At 43.6% G+C, this 15,934-nt stretch overlaps 1 long non-coding RNA gene across 2 annotated transcripts in view; it reads right to left on the bottom strand.

The window, feature by feature from the left end:
- Nucleotides 1-15,874, bottom strand: part of LOC101141535 (uncharacterized) — a 30,624-nt gene extending 14,750 nt beyond the window's left edge. Inside the window, exons 1-2 of one of the 2 annotated variants that reach the window (XR_008675209.2) lie at nt 15,731-15,874; nt 10,315-10,440 (exon numbers count right to left, since the gene is read on the bottom strand). This is a non-coding gene — a long non-coding RNA (uncharacterized lncRNA). Of the gene's footprint in view, nt 1-4,649; nt 10,441-15,730 lie in introns of both variants that reach the window. The other variant, XR_008675210.2, reaches the window with a different exon arrangement.
- Between the last annotated feature and the right edge of the window lie 60 nt (nt 15,875-15,934).

Genomic DNA, 15,934 nt, shown 5'->3' on the forward strand with positions numbered 1-15,934 from the left:
TAAAAAGAACAAAGGAGTAACTTTTGATTTTTCTCTGTTCTATTTCTATTCTCTATTGCCACTAAAATCCATGATTTTTTCTCTTCTGCTTGCTTTGGCTTTAGCTTGCTTTACTCCTCGCTGCCCCTCCCCACCCCCCCACCCCTTTTTCTTTTACTTTCTTAAAAGGTAAAAGATTTTAGATTTGGTTATTGGCCTGAGCCCTCACTTTTTTTTTTTTTTTTTTTTTTTTTTTTTTTTTTTTTTTTAGTCTCACTCTATGGCCCAGACTGGAGTGCAATGGTGTGACCACAGCTCATGGCAGCTTCCAACTCCTGGGCTCAAGTGATCCTCCTGCCTCAGCCTTGCAAGTCCCTGGGATTATAGGCACAAGACATTGTGACTGAGATCTCTTATTAATATAAATTTCCTTCTAAGCACTGCATTTATTGCTTCCCATAAGTTTTGGTGTTATGTCTTCACTTTAATTCATTCCAAATATTTTCTAATTTCCCTTGTGATTTTCTTTAACCATTCATTATTTATGAGTATGTTGTTTAATTTCCATATCTGTGAATTTCCCAACTTTCCTTCTGTTAATAATTTCTCATTTAATTCCCTTGTGAGGGGAGAGCATACTTTGTATGATTTCAGTCCTTTTAACTTTATAAGGCTTGTTTTATGGCCTAATACATGGCCTATCTTTGAAAATGTTTTACGGGCACTTGTGAAGAGTATGTATTCTGATGTTCTTGGGTGGAATGTAGGTGTCTATGAGGTCTAGTTGCTTTATAGTCTTAAGTCTTCTATTTCCTTGTTGATCATCTGCCTGGTAGTTTTATCTATTATTGAAAAGGGGGTATTGCATTTCTCCCTTTAATTGTTGCTTTTTATTTCATGTATCTTGCTTAGTCTTGTTGCTTTTATGGAATTGTTGATTTTCTCAGGTCTTTATCCACTATTCCAGAAGTGCTCCTACCCTCGACATCTGATTTGGAGCTTAGAGAATGTGTAAGCTTTTCAGTTAGAATCAATCTTGTTTTATAATATCTTCTAGGAAACAGTATCAAGGTTCATACACTGTACAATGATCATATTCATTTTTTCCAGAATTATCATTTAACGGATCTTAGCATCAGTGACATGTATGAAGAGTAAGGTAAACTTGAAGATAAAAACTAATATACTAATGCCCTCTTAGGTTTTTTTGTGTAGTAATTATAGGCACCATATCTCCGATATCCTCAAACATTACATTTCTCCCAGGCTGTATATTTCACCTGAAAATCATAATCATGAAACTATACAGCTGTCAGGATTTTATCTCCACCTAGAATCTATGTAGATGCCAACCCAGTGTACCCTAATATACCCAAGGTCTCTAAATTATTGGTAGAAACGGTCCCTGACTTACAATGAATTGACTTTAAGATTTTTCAACTTTACAAGGATGCAAAAGCCGTACCCATTCAGTAGACGCCATACCTTGAGTAATTATACAACTATTCTGTGTTTCCCTTTCAGTACAGTATTCAATAAACTGCATGAGATATTCAGCTTTTTAATATAAGCTGTGTGTTAGATGATTTTGCCCAACTGTATGCCAACGTAAATGTTCTGAGCAAGTTTTAGGTAGGCTAGGCTAAGCTATGAAGTTCAGTAGGTCAGGTGCAGTAAATGCATTTTAGGTTTATAATAGTTTCAACTTATGATGAGGGACATAACCTCATCGTAAGCTGAGGAGCATCTATACCCGGCCTTATATATTAGATATTTCACTTAGATTATTTCCGTTTCTTAACTGCACACCTGAACATTACTCCTTTCTTTGAAGGTTGGTTTTTTACTACAAAACCAACCTAAAATAAAATCTAAATTGGGATTTCATTAGTCTCTATGATATAGAACTTTACTCAGTAGCTTATCCTCTAGTCTGTATTTATAAAAAAGCTCTAAGTTGTTCTTTTCATATCAAGTTTATCCAATTGTAAATACTAAAAACTTGTTTTGCATTCAGCAGTCTGTGTTTGTCAAGTGTGAGTTTTGCTGGCAAAAAATTCTGAGCCTAAAGCTCAAAACAATTATGAAAATAGTTAAGCTGAGTCAGAGACTGAGTGGCTTATTGCTATTATAAACATCTGAAATGTAATATGTTCTTCTGGAAGATTCCAATGAGAGTGATTGTAATATCCTTGCCTAATACAACTTGGTGCAAGGACTCTGCATATATAATTATGTAGATAATATAATCCTAGAGTATCTTATTCCACTTGTGTTCATGGTTGTCAATATTTGATTCTACCTTTTATTCAAAATATTCTTTTTATTCAAATAGAATTATTTGCCAATAGCTCATATCAAGATAGAGACTGGTGTTCACTAACAATTGAGACTTAATTTTTTCCAAATCAGCTTAAATCATGATTGACCATGTGTTATAGGCTGAACTGTGTCCCCCCAAAATTCATATATTGAAGCCCTAATCCCCAGTGTGACTTCATTTGGAGATAGGACCAATAAGGAAGTAATTAAGGTTAAATCAGATCATAAGGGTAGGGCCTTGACCACATGTGGGATTACTGTCCTTATAAGAAGAGACACCAAAGAGCCCTCTCTCCCTCCCCCTGGCCTAACCTCTGTCTTCACATATGCATTGAGGAAAGATGTGAGAACATAGCTAGAAGGCAGTTCTCTACATGCCGGGAACAGAGTCCTCACTAGAAACCAACCCTGCTGGGCTTTGATCTGGAACTTCCAGCATCCAGAACTGTAAGAAAATAAATGCTTGTTGTTTAAACTATTCAGCCTGTGATATTGTATTAATAATGGCAGTCTGAGCAAACTAATACACGATGTTTGGCTCTAGAGGTACAAAAATGAATCAGACCTAAGTCCTACACTTTAGGAGCACGCTGTCTAATGAGGAGACACTTTCATGAAAATACAATGCCATAAAAAACTTCTAACTCAGCCTGGGAGCCCTGGAAGGCTCCCCAGAGCACACATTTGACTAAGGTTTTCAAAGAAGTCCAACTAGGAGAAGAAACAGCAATCCAGGCAGAGAGAATCCTCAGGAAGGACTCGGAGGCATTCAAAGGCAGGATGTATTCGGTGAACACTGAGAGGTCAGCGGGCATCGAAGGCGTGAGGGACTGTCAGGACAGAAGGCTGAGTAAACGGACCAGGGCAAGATGTCTATGAAGGGCCCTGAGAGCCAATATATAAGAAAACGGTTATTAAACAATGTGTTAGTACTAGGGCTGTCATAGCAAACTACCATAGACCTAGTGGCTAAACAACAGAAATTTCTTTTGTCACAGTTCTGGTGGCCAGAAGTCCAAGATCAAAGTGTCAGCAGGGTGGTTCCTTCTAAGGCCTCCCTCCTCAGCTTGCCGATGCCTCCTCACATGGTCTTCCCTCTGTCAACGCATCTACATCCAAATTCACTCGTCTTAAGAAGACAGGATTCATACTGGGTTAGCGCTCACCCTAATGACTTTATTTTAACATAATTACCTTTTTAAGGACTCTGTCTCCAAATGCAATCCCATTCTGAGGTACAGGGATTAGGACTTCAAAAGATGAATTTTGGGGGGACACAACCCAGACTCTAGCAAACTACTACCACATGCATAACACAAGTTAAGTTTAAAACATTCACCTCTAGAGAAGCGATTCCTTTTGGACAACTTTTATACTTTTACCCAATGAACTCCCAGGCTTTTAAAGATTTCATCTGCCAAACTGCATTCATTAGCTTACAACTTCATCATTTTTTAAATTTTTTTCAATCAAAGACAAAATGTCAATCAAATTTCATCAGCAGGAAACATCTAGAATGATCATACTGAGTTGAAAAAAATGCCAACCAAGAGAAAAAGCTGAAATTCTAATTAAAATGTGACAACCCGTTGTGGGATAAACATGTGACCAGTGATAAACTTTCTGAACAAGACCTCCTGAAGCGCACACACCTACAGCTGCATCCTGCGGGTGTCTGTATTACAGCTCTCAGCATACCGTATTGAAATTCTGTTTCTATGACTGGAGCCCGTCCCACACTCTGAATTTCCTATAAATAGGGACCATGTCTCACTCATTTTTACATCTCTAGCAGTGTCCCTGTGATAAGCCTGTAATGAAGCCATTACTACCTCTTCATAATCCCCAGAGACCAGAGGAGCCCAAAGCTGAAAAACACTACTCGAGGATCTTAAATGTAAATGGGAAGATCACACATGTGTACATATACTCGTGTTCATATACACACAAACTCCTACTTTAAATGCCAAGACAATGCACATAAAGAGGGCTCAGAAGAATGATACCGGTGGTGCCAGAGGATTCTGAGGAGGAGCTGATCAAAAGCTGGAGCACTCAGGGAAGACTTACTGGAGAAGGTGAGATGGGCTTTGGAAGATAAAGTAGAATTTGGATAAACAAAGAAGAGGGAGAAGGCATTCCAGTGAAAAAAATGATATGAGAAAATTCAGGGACGGAAAGGAAACATTTCATGCTTTTCAGCAATTAAAGATTTTTTTTTTTTTTGAGACAGAGTCTCGCTTTATCACCCAGGCTGGCATGGCCCAGGGATAGGCCCAATTGTAGTAGGTTAAATAATGACCACCCAAAGATATCAAGTCCTAATCCCAGGAATTTGGAAATGTTACCTTATTTGAAAAAGAGGTCTCTGCAAATGTGACTTGATCAAGGATCTGGAGATGAGAACACACTGAATTAGCTGGGTGGGTCCTAAATGCCATCACAGTGTCTTTTCAAGACAGAGGCAAAGGAAGGTAAGGAGACATGGAGAAGATGATGTGAAGGTGGGGGCAGAGACTGGAGTTTCGCAGACACACGCTCAGGAATGCTGGGGCAGCCACCAGAAGCTGGAAGAGGCAAGGAAACTACTACAGGGCAAAGTATAAAAAAACACCGATTTATTATTTTATCATTTTGAATCTTATTAGTTTGGCTTTTTTTTGAGGGGGACGAAGCCTTGCTCTGTTGCCTAAGCTGCAATGCACTGGCGCGATCTCAGCTCACTGCAACCTCCACCTCCTGGGTTCAAGTGATTCTCCTGCTTCAGCCTCCCAAGTAGCTGGGATTATAGGCGCCCAGCTAATTTTTGTATTTTTAGTAGAGATGGGGTTTCACCATTTTGGCCAGGCTGGTCTCGAACTCCTGACCTCAGGTGATCTGCCCGTCTTGGCCTCCCAAACTGCTGGGATTACAGGCGTGAGCCACCGCACTCAGCTTATATTGTCTTGAATTTCTTAACCAGGGCATTCTCTTTCCCCATATCAGGATACTTGGGAAATGTAATTATTAATGTTTCTAATGTGGTATTATTTTGCTATACAAAGGTCCTGGGTTCAAATACATTTGTGAAAATATTGAATAGTTTAAACAGCTTTATGTCATAACTTCTTGGCTCCTATGATGATGTGCTTGTGAAGCTCCAAGACTGGGGAGATACGACACCCCGAGCCTATTTAACCATGGAATACTTTTACTTCAGAGCATTTCTCAGCACTGGCATTCCATTGGCTATTTTTTGATAAATGCTGAACTGCAGCAAAGAAAGGAATCGTCATGAAGAGATTTCACTCAGACCAGGAAGCAGCCTAATAATGAAACGTCCATGACCCACTGAACAGAACACTTCAGTAGTAACCAAAATCTTTCGTCTCTAGATTCCTCATCTCTTTCACCTGGACAGGGATGGATTCATATGGCAAAATATTCTTTTCCAAACCCAGTTTATCTGGTTTTTATTAACAACACCTTCTTCTGATGGCTATTTTTTTTTTTTTGAGCAACAGAGTCTCGCCCTATTGCCCAAGCTGGAGTCAATGGTGCGATCATAGCTCTCTGCAGCCTCCAACTCCTGGGCTCAGACAATCTTCCCACCTTAGCCTCCCTAGCAGCTAGGACTACAGGCATGTGCTACCATGTGCAGCTATTTTTTTTAATTTTTGCAGAGATGGGGTTTTGCTTAGTTGCCTAAGCTGGTCTCAAACGCCTAGCCTCAAGCAATCCTGCTGCCTTGGCCTCCCAAAGGAATTATTTTCTTAAATTTGTTTTTATCATTAGTTAAGCCAGATAGATTTCCCTAATTAACTGGACTTTATTTAGTGGCTACTGAGGCTGCTCTAACAAATTACCACAAACTTGGTGGCTTAAAACAAGAGAAATTTATTCTCTCACAGCTCTGGAGGCTAAAGTTGAAAATCCAGCAGGGCCACGCTCCCTCCAAAGGCTCTAGGGAGAATCTTTCCTCGCTTCTTCCAGTGTCTGGTGACTCCACGTGTTCCTCGGCTTATGGCTGCATACCTCCATTCTCTTGCTGTCTTCCCATGGCTGCCTGCTCCTCCTCCCTTAAGAACACCTGTCCCTGCATTTAATGTCCACCTGGAAAATCCAGGATCATCTCATCTCAAGTTCCTTAATTACATCTATAAAGATCCTTTTTCCAAATAAGGTTACATTCACCAGTTGAGTGGGTTAGGATGCTGACATATCTTTTGAGGGCCACTAACTATTCAGCCCACTACAACCCTGAAAGAGGTATTAGTGTCGGTCTGCCACCAAGCTCATCTCTGGGTAATTACAAAAGTTTAGATCTGCAAAGTTGAGGGCCAGATCGCAGCCAGTAAACTCATCTGGTAGTACCTTTCTGCTTCACCATGCACCATCCCCATCACCTTGCTCAACCAAACAGCAGAAGTCATTATTTCCATTTTACAGGCAGACAAACTGAGGTTCCATGAATGTTGAGTAAAACCTCCAAAGGCACAGAACTAATCAGTGACAGAACTGGAATTCAGACTTGAGTCTTTATGACTGTGAAACCACACTCTCAACTCCATCTCACTGTCTTCTGCATTCCTTCTAGGACTATTCGTCTTATCTACTTCTGAGTCACACAAAACACATATAACAGACAACAAACAATATGAGACTTTTCCAGATGTGTCAAATGTTTTATATCCTGTTTTCCCATTTCTAGTCTTAACACCCCTGGCTCCTTCAGCCTTCACTTAGATGACATGGCTTGTCCCCTTCCCTTTTCAGTCACATTCTCTAAATCTGTTGTACTTAGTCTGTATGCTTCTTGAAAGAATGTTTCCCAGAGCAGACTAATTATACACACCAATTTTTATTTAGTATTTATGTGCCAGGCTCTGTTTAAAGCATTTCAATTGTATTACTTGAATCTTCAGTAATCCCATTAGATAGGTTACTATTATTATTCTCCATTTTGGAGATGAGGAAACACAGAAGTATCCTGCTCAAAGTCACAATGCTAGGATGTGAAAGACAGTATTAAAATGCAAGCAGCCAATCTCCAGGGCCCTGCATGCTTAGCCTCTACCCTCTATGCTGCCTCTCCTTGTGCCTACTACAGGTTTGGTCTCAACTGCTGGGAGTAGAAAAAGGCCATTTCCCTCCTTCTAAATAGTATTCAATTAATGCCACCTAAGATCATACCATGGTCATACGACATATGGGCATCTGGACATTGCTAAATGTGTGCCCAGCACTGATTCCCTTTCTCTTCCTTCTCAAAAGGATCTCAATTTTGTTCATGTATCTATCCTTCCCCCTCCTGAATTAGGGGATGGCAAATTAGTGGAACCATCCTCAGTGTCAGGGGTACAGCTTGACTGGCCTAAGACCTATTCTTGGTCCAGGGATGAACTCGTACTGAAGTTGACCCAAAGAGAACTGAAGGAACACCGACAATTTTCGGAGGGACTCGTACCCCTGTGTATTAGTTAGCTTGGACTGCTTTAACGAAACACCATAGACCGATGGCTTAAGCAACAGTTTATTTTCTCACAGTCCTGGAGGCTGGCAAGTCAGTTCCTGGTAGCATGCAGACGGCCAGCTTCTGGCTGTGTTTTCACACGCCGCATGACATCATTTAACCTTAATTACTTTCTTACTCCAAATTCAGTCACACTGGGAGTTAGGGTTTCAACATACGAATTCGTGGGGGACACAATTCAGTCCACAGCATCCTGTAATGTTCTATGCCGTAAGCAAGAAGTCAGATGTGTTTGCCTTCTACTCCTGCATTCTCTGAGAAGGAATCCCAGTCCCAGACTCTTGCTCTCTAATTTCACTGAATAGAAGCAATTAACTAGGCTCTGAGGCAGAGGAAGAAAGAGGACCTGGGATGAAGACTGAAAGGTCACTGATGGCTGGGGAGAGGGAAGAAAGTCTGAAAGGAGAGGCTCAGGCAAGGCAGATTCAATTCGGATAGGCAACTTAGAGAAAAATCTTGCCCCTGATCCAAGAAGCCGATGCATCTAACACTAAGACCTCTTTCCCAGTAAAAGTCTGTACTGTCCATCCTTCCAACCACTAATGGTAAAACCAGGGCAGTATGCCTTTTTAAACTGTACCCTGAATGTCAGAAATATACTGATTTCAGAAATGTCAAAGGTACATTTTTGAATCACAGAAATGGGGTATTTCCAATCCCAGCTTTAACTTGGTAAAGCCTTTCCTATTACCCTGCTATGGGCTCAGTTTTATTTCCCTCAAATTCTTATGTTGAAGACCTAACCCCCAGTACCTCAAAAAGTGACTACATTTGGAGAAAGGGCCTCGGAAGTAACTAAATTAAAATGAGGCAGTTAGAAATCCAGGGACTGGTGTTTTTTGTTTGTCGGTCTTTGAGACGGAGTTTCGCTCTTATCGCCCAGGCTGGAATGCAATGTCACCTCGGCTCACTGCAACCTCTGCCTCCTGGGTTCAGGCGATTCTCCTGCCTCAGCCTTCCAAGGAGCTGGGACTACAGACGTGCACCACCATGCCCAGCTAATTTTTGTATTTTTTAGTAGAGATGAGGTTTCACTGTGTTGGCAAGGCTGGTCTCGAACTCCTAACCTCAAGTGATCTGCCTGCCTCGGCCTCCCAAAGTGTTGGGATTACAGGCGTGAGCCACTGCGCCCGGCCTTATTTGTTTTTGAGATGGAGTCTTGCTCTGTTGCCCAGGCTGGAGTGCAGTGGTATGATCTCAGCTCACTGCAACCTCGCCCTCCCCAGGTTCAAGCAATTCTCCTGCCTTTGCCTCCCAAGTAGCTGGGACCACAGGAGCGAGCTACCACTCCTGGCTAATTTTTGTATTTTCAGTAGAGATGGGGTTTTAACATACTGGTCCAGCTGGTCTCAAACTCCTGACCTCAAGTGATCCTCCTGTCTCAGCCTCCCCAAGTGGGGGGATTACAAGTGTGAGCCACTGTGCCCAGGCTGACTGGTGTTTGTATAAGGGATTAGAGACACAGACAAAATAGAGAGGGAAGACCATGAAGACACAGGGAGAAAGTGACCATCTAAAAGCAAGGAGAGTCCTCAGAAGAAATTAACCCTGCTGACACCTTGACCTTGGATATCCAGACTCCAGGACGGTGAGGAAATCAATCTTTTGTTTAAACCACTCAGTCTGTGCTACATTGCTACAACAGCGCAAGCAGACTAACACAGGCCCCAGTCTGAAATGGTCTCTCCCCTCCCTTCTCTCAGCTACCATTGGAACTTCATTTGGCATTTAATCAAGCACTGCTTCAATGTTATCTCGCCCACTAATACCTCACACAGTAAAACTGCTTACTACTTTTTTCCCATCCATTTTTCCTCCTGTCTCCCCAACCAGGTCCTTCACAAAGTCTATGAGTACAGGCTTTGCCTTACAAAATATACATCTTGAAATCTTTCGATGGCTGAGCCCTCCAGGCAGAAACCACCTGCTGCCAGGCCATGGGATGTGCTGGGGGCCAGCCAAAAAGGTCTGCTAAAGTCACAAGACTGAGAAAAAGTATGTGAAAGAGGGTGGAGATGGACAGGAGGAAAGAAGGCTAAGTATAAGAGAGGGCCAGACACAAAGGGTAAAGCAGCAAGCAGGTCAACACAGTGAAAGCAATGACAGAGCAGGTACAGGCAGACTGAGACCTGGTTTGGTACAAATCTCAAAGAGAGGGTCTTCCAGTCGTCACTGGTAAACTCAGCTCTTTCCCCACTTTTTATCAATTTACGCAGAGGACATTCAACTGTAAACGGTAACCAGGTTTTAGTCGCTGGCCAGGGAAGGGGCTCTTAACTCTAAATGCCCCTTCTCCCCAAACACTAGAAGGCATGGAGTTTTTAGGACTAGGTGTGGGACAGGAGAAGAATGTTAGCATGTGCAAAGTGAGACTCTAAATGTGCACGCACAATTCATAAACATATATCTTCATACATCACATGTACACAAAATGGTGGAGACTTTCTTTTAGGAGAAGGAATTTTAGCATTATAACGACATGATAATGATCTGAAGCCAACCAGGGGTTGCCTATCCTGTTCCGCTCTGCAGTCTTATCTTCCTCTGGTATCTGATAAAGGGTCAGGAAGCTCTGGCACCATCCTGGGGCCATCTGGTTTCTTTAAGCAGTTGTGCCTATAAAGGGACTGAAGAAAAATAGTAAGAAAAAGGAGATTTTCCAGTTATTTCATCCAGCACCCTCCCCCCACCTCTCCACCTCTATAAAACCCATCCATCCTAGGAGGTCATTTAGCTCCAAGATGTGAATGTTTAATCACTTCTGCTTGCATCGATTTCTCCCTCCTCGGAATGCAGAACAATTTTTGCCCCATCATCATTGACTGGTGACGTCCCTTGATAGTTTTATTATTTAATTGGCTAATTTTGTTCTCAGAAAACAGATACGCTTTTATAAGCCACAGTATCTTTAAGTTTTTTTACGTACTATATATTGTTACTTTTTTAGTGACCATAAAGCCTCAAGAAAAAATAAATAACAGCATTAGAAAACTTAGCCATTAGTTTTAATCCTTCTGCACTGAAGCCTGAAATATGAAAAAATATGAAAAATAGAAGTTGTGAAAGTTTCTGAGTGTCCAGCAGATTGGAATCTCTAGGACAAAATAAGTCATGTGCTCTGCCCAAAGTCTCGAGGCAATCCAGTTGAATCCCAGTTTAATAAGTCTTTCTTAAAGAGCCAAATGTGTTCATATTGAAAGAGATTCAGTCTAGAATCTATGAATGGGGACAGGGAGTCCCTGACCTCTGGCCAACATTTCAAAAAGCCTACTGGAAATCATATCTAACTCATAATAAAACTGCTCTGGCTAAAACACAGATCTTTGCTTTTAGCCAGAGTTACAGGAACTCAGTTCAATATTAGTGGCGGTCTAGAAGCCAAAACCGCCGAATGTCAGTTACACTTTTTTGTTTTTGTTCTTTTAAGCCTCAGTGGGGGTGAAAGTTATATTTTTGATCAGTTAAAAAAAAATGAAACTGAATGACCATTTCACAAATATTTTACTTATGTTGAAACAAGGTCTTGCTCTGTCGCCCAGGCTGGAGTGCAGTGGTGCAATCACAGCTCACTACAACCTCGACCTCTCGGGGTTAAGCAATCCTCCCACGTCAGCCCTCCCAAGTAGCTTGAACTACCACGTGCCACCATGCCCAGCTAATTTAAATAGTTTTTGTAGAGATGGGGTTTTGCCATATTGCCAAGGCTGGTCTCAAACTCCTGGGGTCAAGCGATCTGCCTTCGGTGGCCTCCCAAAGTGCTGGGATTACAGGCGTGAGCCACCATGCCCGGCCTGTTTTTAAAAAATTTTCCATTTTTGTTTTTTGACGAGACGAGGTCTCATTATGTTGCTCAGGCTGGTCTCCAACTCCTGGGCTCAAGCAATCCTCCTGCCTTGGTCTCCCACAGTGTTGGGATTACAGGTGTGAGCCACTACACCTGGCCAAAATATTTTACAGTAAAATATTTTAAAACAAGAATTAGAAAAATATTAGCATTAGAAAAAAATGAAAATCTTTTGAGCTGTTTAGGGGAGAAAGCTCCAAGGAACTTAAAAACAAGTGATATTGTCTTATTTAACAGTCCATTTACTCAGCCCCATACTGTGTGCTTTACCTAAGTGTTCACACTTAATTTGTACAACCAAATGAAGGTACATAATACACCCTCGCTTTACAGATGAGGAAACTGAGCTCAGAGTTCAGTTTGTCCAAGGCTGCCAAGCTGGTAAGTGATACAGCCAGGAGATTAACTCCAAAGCCCCACTGCCAGGCAGATAACAGAACATTTCCTGTTTTCAGTCCTTAACATTAGGAGCAAAGTGTAGTTCTGTAGGCTTCCTGTTGGGTGTTTTCTGGTACATCGTAACAGGAATGACTCCAGGTCAAGGTTTAAGCCTACCTAAAATGAAGGCCAGAACACAGCTAGAACACAGCAATATTATCTTGCAATTTTCTTTGCTAGGTTAAACTGGGCTTGAATGATCTGAGACATTTATGACTTGATCACTGTGGCAAAACTGATACAAAGCTGGCTCCTGGCATGGACCTCTAACAGCAAAAAGAAAGGCAGGATCACATCACCATGGACTCATTTGGAATCAGGTAAAGCAGGTAAACTGACATGTCTGGGTATTTATTTACTGAACATGATGACAATGACCCAGCCTAACAACCATCACAGTCCTTTGGCTCTCAGGGGTTAAGCAAATTGAAAGGGATTTTTGAAAGGCAGAGTATAGGAAAAAAGTGGCTAACACCTTTGGAGGAGTATTTCATAACATGAGACTTGAGCTTCATTAAAAGGAAGTAGCCAAATTCAATGGAGGTAGATGTCTGCGTGCAAAGTGCCTCCATTCTTCTGAGTTATAGCCAGTTTAAAGTTGTCATTTTAGCCAGCAATGAAATCCATCCAGTAAGGCGCAAGACAGCTACAGTGCTATTATATACATAAATCTTTTTTATTTGCATTAGAAAGGCATCAGTTATTTCAATGCTACATTGTGTAATTAAGTAAATGTGTTAATCATTTGGCTTACCCTTACAATACTGTATTACTGCAATAAAAGTTCTGATTTTAACTAAGCCACAATTCAATGTTGAGTACAAGAAAGTCTACCTCTATCTAAGCTGCCTCTATCCCTGACATGGTCACAACCTAGAGATCAAGCAGCCAGTTTGTCCGAGGCATTGGAACCAGAGCAATTCCATCTTGAAGAGGCAGTAGGGAAAATCAGGCAGAGACCTGTTGGCTGCATTCTTAGTAGTTACAAGATGTTTAGGGTTACAGGAACAGATTAATAATGTTCACTAAACAAACCCAGGACATAACAGACCCAGGAAACATTTTGATGTCGCTGTATCTGTTAGTCCAAACTGCACCATTTTCTTTTTTTTTTTTTTTTTGAGACGGAGTCTCGCTCTGTTGCCCAGGCGGGTGTGCAGTGGGGCAATCTCAGCTCACTGCAAGCTCCGCCTGCCGGGTTCACGCCATTCTCCTGCCTCAGCCTCCTGAGTAGCTGGGACTACAGGCACCCGCTACCACGCCCGGCTAATTTTTTGTATTTTTAGTAGAGATAGGGTTTCACCATGTTGGCCAGGATGGTCTCGATCTCTTGACCTTGTGATCCACCCGCCTCAGCCTCCCCAAGTGCTGGGATTACAGGCGTGAGCCACCGCGCCCGGCCAAACTGCACCATTTTCTAAGCCCCCCGCCATTTCGCAGACACTGGTCAAAGTGAAACATTCCACGGGGGTCCAGGCCGTGAGAAATTTCCTGCCCAGCTTTCTTACCAAACCCTGTTGGGTAAAGGCCCAATTGAAGGAACATCCCTATCAAACCTTGCTCAGCAAAGGTGCAAGGAACATCACTATCACATTCTGAGGGAACAAGGGCCAAACTGCCTGATCATAGAACGTTTTATGGATAGATATACTGGTAAGTATATTCACATGGCAAGCCATACTGCCCATTCCCCTCCTGCCCTATAAGTACCCCAGCCTGTAAGCAGCAGTGGGCTCTGGCATTAAGCTGGATCCCCCATCTCTGTAGGTTTTTGCCATATACCTGTGTTGCTGTTGAGCTGCCCTTTGTTTTTTTTTTTTTTTGAGACGCAGTCTCACTGTATTACCCAGGCTGGAGTGCAATGGCGTGATTTTGGCTCGCTGCAACCTCTGCCTCGCGGGTTCAAGTGATTCTCCTGCTTCAGCCTCCCAAGTAGCTGAGATTACAGGCATGTGCCACCACGCCCCGCTAATTTTTGTATTTTTAGTAGAGATGAGGTTTCACCATGTTGGTCGGGCTGGTCTCGCACTCCTGACCTCAGGTGATGCATCCGCCTCGGCCTCCCAAAGTGCTGGGATTACAGGTGTAAGCCACAGCGCCCGACCTTTAACTCTCGTCTTCCCTTCAAAACCTAACAATATCTTAAGATCAAAAGCATTCTTCATTTAGGTTTCGCTTTAAAGATAATATAGATCTTTGCCACAGTCAGTAAACAAAGATGAACGATCCTTGTGTCAGGCCTCTGAGCCCAAGCCAAGCCATCGCATCCCCTGTGACTTGCACGTATACGCCCAGAGGGCCTGAAGTAACTGAAGAATCACAAAAGAAGTGAAAAGGCCCTGCCCCACCTTAACTGATGACATTCCACCATCGTGATTTGTTCCTGCCCAACCTTAACTAAGTGATTAACCCTGTGAATTTCCTTCTCCTGGCTCAGAAGCTCCCCCACTGAGCACCTTGTGACCCCCCACCCCTGCCCACCAGAGAACAACCCCCTTTGACTGTAATTTTCCATTACCTTCCCAAATCCTATAAAACGGCCCCACCCCTATCTCCCTTCGCTGTCTTTTCGGACTCAGCCCGCCTGCACCCAGGTGAAATAAACAGCCATGTTGCTCACACAAAGCCTGTTTGGTGGTCTCTTCACACGGACGCGCATGAAACCTTGGTCGTGGGCCCTCGTGGTAGAGCTCATGTCCCCCAAGAGTTTTTTGGCTGTGTTACCTTAGATTTGAACAAGCACTGTACCTAAGGCGGGCGCCTTCCTCCTCCCGCTTTCGGGAATGCCCTGCTCTGCCATTCTTTTGCTTTCTCACTTCTCTAATACACTTGCTTTCACTTAGTCCGTGGACTCGCCCCGAATTCTTAACTGCGCGACATCCAAGAAGCCTCTCGCTGGGTCTGAGTGGAGACCTCTTTCCGGTAATAAACGGACTAAGGAGATTCGACTTTGAAGGTGAAAACAAAAACCACCATCCAGTTTATAAGAAGGCGCTCGAGGCCGGGAACGGTGGCTCAGGCCTGTAATCCCAGCACTTTGGGAGGCTGAGGTGGTGGGTGGGGAGGGAATCACCTGAGGTCACGAGTTCGAGACCAGCCTGACCAATATGGTGAAAACCCGTCTCTACTAAAAATATAAACATTAGCCGGGCGTGGTGGCGCACGACTGTAATCCCAACTACTCGGGAGGCTGAGGCAGAAGAATCGCTCGAATCCGGGAGGCAGAGGTTGCAGTAGGCCAAGATCGTGCCACTTCACTCCAGCCTGGGCGAACAAGTTAAACTCTCCATCTCAAAAAAAGAAAAAAAAAAAAAAAGGCGGCACTGGAAACAGCTGGGAGTGACAGGGCCAGGGATGAGGGATCGCAAGCTGCTGGTGAGAAAGGAGCTCAGAGGCTGCCTGGCCTACGGGCCAGGAGACCTCAGCGCAGAAAGCGCAGGACTCGTTCCCCCACTCTACAGCTGAGTGCCCAGGACGGATCTCACTGGCTGAAAAAAACAGAAGAGAAGGCACCCAACGCAAAATCAAATGTCAGCGAACGAGGGGTCCTTTAACAGGCGGCCCACACGGCCCCTCCTGGCGCCGAGACCCAGCCCCTCCGGGCCACCCCGGCCAGGTACGGCCAGCAGGGTCACCTGCGCGCGTCCCCCGGGACCGGGCCTCCTGATGTGAAGCGACCCCAGTGGCACCTCACACGATTCCCGAGGGTTGCGGGCGGCCTCTCCTCAGCCCTGCAGCTCCCACACGCGGACACCGCGGGCCTCGGCCATGTCCACTGACCGACCTTCCTCGCCGGAACTCCTCGCGCATCGCCGGCCCCTCAGCGGCGACTAGCGCGC

The sequence above is a fragment of the Gorilla gorilla genome, chromosome 23, assembly GCF_029281585.2.
Source record: "Gorilla gorilla gorilla isolate KB3781 chromosome 23, NHGRI_mGorGor1-v2.1_pri, whole genome shotgun sequence".
NCBI classification, from domain to species: Eukaryota; Metazoa; Chordata; class Mammalia; order Primates; family Hominidae; genus Gorilla; species Gorilla gorilla.